Raw genomic sequence first — 4,113 nt, 5'->3', positions numbered from 1 at the left:
GCTTTAGAACGGTGCATTCTTGCCGCACACCCAAACCTGAAACTCCCTTTTGTGCAGTGGTTTCCTTAGTGGTCTCTCTCCTGCTTTGTTCCTGTTTTCCCAGCCTGGAAACTTACCCCTCCACTTCATCCTCAGCATGCTGTGCAGACACCATCAGCCACAAGTATCTACTTTTATGGCAAGGCTTGTTTGTCCCCAGACATCAATACCACCTTTCCCACTCTCTTGAATGGTTCCACCATTTTATGAACCGATGGGTGTGAATTACTCTGGATTTAATCTAAGCCAGTGGTTTTCAGCCTTTTTTTATTTGCAAACCCCTAGAAAACTTGGAATGGAGGTGTGGACCCCTCTGAACTGTAAGTGCAGGTGTTCATGTACTTTCCATTGCTCATGGTCATCTTTGATGGACCCCCTAAACCACTGTTTCCCAACCTGTGGGTTGTGACTCAACAGTGGGTCACAAGAATAGAAAGGGTTGTGAACAAACTTCAAAAACGGATCAAACAACAATTCTCCCTTAAAGGAGAAAAAAAGGTGGGGAAAGATGGGTTTGCTGGCAGAGTTCCAGCCTGCGAGGGGCTGCTTGGCCCCCCCACCCAAGAGTCAGGGTTGGCTGCGAGGGGCACCCGCAGGGCCAGGGGACTGTTTTCTACTTGACTCATTTACTGGGTCGGGACTGGCCATTGGTGCTTACAAAAGGGTCCTGGTACAAAAAGGCTGAGAAGCAGGGGGGCTGGACCTGCTGATCTCATGAGGTCCCTTCCAGCCCTGCACTTCTGTGAAACTGAACCACTGCCCTAGATGCAGCGTCCCGGGACCTCAGGCTAAGACCCACTGATCATATTTTCCTTCTTATTGCTGGGTCAGCCCCAGTGGCGGTGCCCGCCCCGATGCCCCCAGCAGGACCTGCCCAGCTCTTCACCCGCCCGGCAACTCCTAGACACCAGCATCCGGCGCGCCGGAAGAGCACGGAGCAGCCGCCACGCGCTGGCCGGCTCCGGCCACCCGGGCGTCAGCCGGGGGCGGGCAGCGCCAGCTCAGAACAGCCGGCAGTAGGACTCCGGGGGGGGGGAAACCCCGTCAGGAAAGCGCTCTGATTGGCTGCAGAGCCGGCTTGCGGTTCGTGATTGGCCGGTAGGCGGTGCCGCTCCGGGCCTATTTCTGTGACAGGGACACTTTCGCTTTGCGACGTCCCTGAGTCTGTTCGTGCTCGGCCCGACCGCACCGCACCGCCGCGTGAGTGCCCGGGGCGGGGGACTCTGCGCCTCCCGGGGGGGCGGTCGGGGCAGGCCGCGGGGCGCAGGCGGTCGGTCGCGCTCTCGTCGCTCCCGGGACCGTGGAGAGCCAGGGGCAGAGGGGAGTACCGCTGGGCTCGGGCGGCCGCAGGGGAGGTGCCAGCAGCACCAGGCTGACTTACAACAACAGCAGTTATTATTAGCAATAGAACAATAATAATGGAATAATGCTAGTAATAATTAGAAGGAGCTAATAATGATCCATAATGAATAATAATAACGATTCTATAGTCATCGTCATTCTTAGTAGCCAGTCGTCAGTGACTCTAAGCATCCAGAAATGTAGCACCTCCCCACCCTTGTTTTCATTGGGTTACCTCAGCGGTTCTCAACTGGTTTAGACCCAAGACCCCCCATAGTCCCAGGCTACCTTTGGGAGATGCCAGGTCTCAGCTTGCACTTTCCTGCCTCCAGAAAAATACCATTTAAGGAATGCCTGCTGCTGCCAGCAACGGGTTTGAGCCCCGTGAATCCCAGTTGAAATCCATTCTGGATTTGTCTTGGGAACGGCATTTGCTAGTATTGCCAGGCCACCTGTGGCAGCCTTGAAAGGGTCTGAAAGGCAACTCAGGCTGCATTGGCAACACATTGGGGAGGCACAGCGGGGGGCAGGGCTGTGTCTTCTCAGATTTCTATGCCAGTGGTGAGGCACAGGCTGCAGCCTAGGCAAAGCCAGGGCCCAGCTGCAGCAGTGCAATTTCTATGCTGACCACAGGGCTGCAGCCCAGTCAGTGCCAGCGCTGGGCTGTAGCAGGGTAGTGGCAGCACAGAGTTGTACGCCCCACTATCAGCATTTACACCCATGGGACCCTGCTTGACAATCACTGGTTCACATGGACATTTAAACAGCCCTGTGTTTACAGCTTTGTTTGTTTGTTTGCCTTCCTACATGTAAATAAAGTTATCTTGGCTTGTTCCATGAGTTTCCAAAAACATAAAACATTTGGCAAGGAGTGTGCCACTGAGAACCCAGAAGCAAACTCAGTTGATGCAACATTTTGGGACTCCACAATTCAAAAAGGATGTGGAGAAGCTTGAGAGGGTGCAAAGGAGAGCCACATGCATGATCAGAGATCAGGAAAGCAGACCTTATGATGAGAGGCTGAGAGCCATGGGACTCTTCAGCCTGGGAAAGCACAGGCTCAGGGGTGATTTGGTGGCTGCCTGTAAGTTTATCGGGGTGTTCACCAGGATCTGGGGGAACATCTGTTCACCAGAGCACCCCAAGGGATGACAAGATCGACCGGTCACAAACTCATCCATGACCGTTTCAGGCTGGACATAAGAAAGAACTTCTTTACTGTCCCAGCTCCCAAGGTTTGGAATAGACTACCGCTGGAGGTGGTTCAAGCACCTACTCTGAACACCTTCAGGAGACATTAGGATGTTTATCTTGCTGCGATCCTATGATCCCTGCTGACTTCCTGCCCCTGGGGAGAGGGGCTGGACTCGATGATCTTCCAAGGTCCCTTCCAGCCCTAACGTCTGTGAAATCTATGAAACATTTGACTAACTTATATATATAAATAAAAAGTATCTCCAGACAGGATTTTCCATGTCTCATTATCATGTGATTTAGTTCTGAACAAAGAGATTGAAGCTGAACAGCCATATACAAGTATCTTGAAGAACTTGCACAAAACTACCTTATTGTTTTTAACTGGTAGAAGTAATGTGATTAATAGATAATCACTTTGTAGATAATTGGGACAGAAGATATGAACTAAATGGCCAACAATCAAGGAAATAAAACCAACAAATTGACATCTGTCACAAAATATGAATGACTGAATTAATACCACAGAAATAAAACAAAATACTTACTCAGTGTCAGGAATGACTGTAGGTGTCACAGTGGCAATTAAGTTCAGTTCTCAAAATAGCAGCAGGCTCTGGCGCATCCAGTGTCTGCTACTTGATTTTCTCCTGTAATAGTGACCACAGCCTTTCTGCACCAGCTTTACAGGCTATGCAGAATACAGAGCCACAAATCCCTGCATCTACAAACCTTTCCTTGAGTCAGGGCAAAAATCTTAGTCCTAGCACATTGAAGTTTCCCCCTGATCTCAGGGTCCCATCATACTACAAGGTTTATGCTGTGGAAGAGGTCTTGTGCTGAAGATGCAACTCTGCAAGGTTTTGGGAACAGGAGCCAGAAAGGATTTGATACCTAGGGTATTTGCTTTACTAGTGGATGCAAGCATCTGACTTGCTGTCTGGGAAGAAGATTTAAGAACTCATTTTTAAAACTCAGAGAATTAATTTTAGCAGCTTTTAACATTATGATACACTAAGCAATCAGAATGTCATAGCATTGTGCTAGTCATGCGAAACTGTAAATAAACTAGTGGTAACCCTGAAGGAGAACTGTTGTAATGAAGCAGGCTCATTTAATCCTTCTAGCAGTATACAGATACAAATAGTAAGCAAACACCATCAAATTAAAATACTGGCTTTTAGTTATTTAAATGCAAAGTGTGATTTAAAAAAAAATGTAATCAATGGGTCATTTTTCAAAAGCAGTAGTTCACTTGCTCAGGTGCCTAAGTGGATATAAGCAGGGGGATAGGTTGTAGCCGTGTTGGTCTAAGGACATGGGCAGACAAGGTTCTTTGGGTAAATCTGCTATCTTTTATTAGACCAGGTCATAAAATGGTTGCAAAAATTCTTGGCAAGCTTTTGGGTATAAATACCCTTCATCAGGCTGAGGAAGCATCTGCAGTTGGTGTGCGCTCAGATGCTTCCTCAGCCTGACAAAGGGTATACCCAAAAGCTTGCCAAGAAGAATTTTGGCAACTATTTGACCTGGTCTAAT

General features: G+C 48.9%; 1 protein-coding gene across 1 annotated transcript in view; it reads left to right on the top strand.

The window, feature by feature from the left end:
- Positions 1–1,172: 1,172 nt before the first annotated feature.
- Positions 1,173–4,113, top strand: part of STAT1 (signal transducer and activator of transcription 1) — a 56,437-nt gene continuing 53,496 nt past the window's right edge. Inside the window, exon 1 of the mRNA XM_019523109.1 lies at positions 1,173–1,239. The gene's annotated coding sequence lies outside the window, so the exon portion shown is untranslated. The remainder of the gene's footprint in view (positions 1,240–4,113) is intronic.

The sequence above is a fragment of the Gavialis gangeticus genome, unplaced genomic scaffold, assembly GCF_001723915.1.
Source record: "Gavialis gangeticus isolate Ggan-Ray unplaced genomic scaffold, GavGan_comp1, whole genome shotgun sequence".
Lineage (NCBI taxonomy): Eukaryota > Metazoa > Chordata > Crocodylia > Gavialidae > Gavialis > Gavialis gangeticus.
This window is presented reverse-complemented; position numbering and strand designations above follow the sequence as displayed.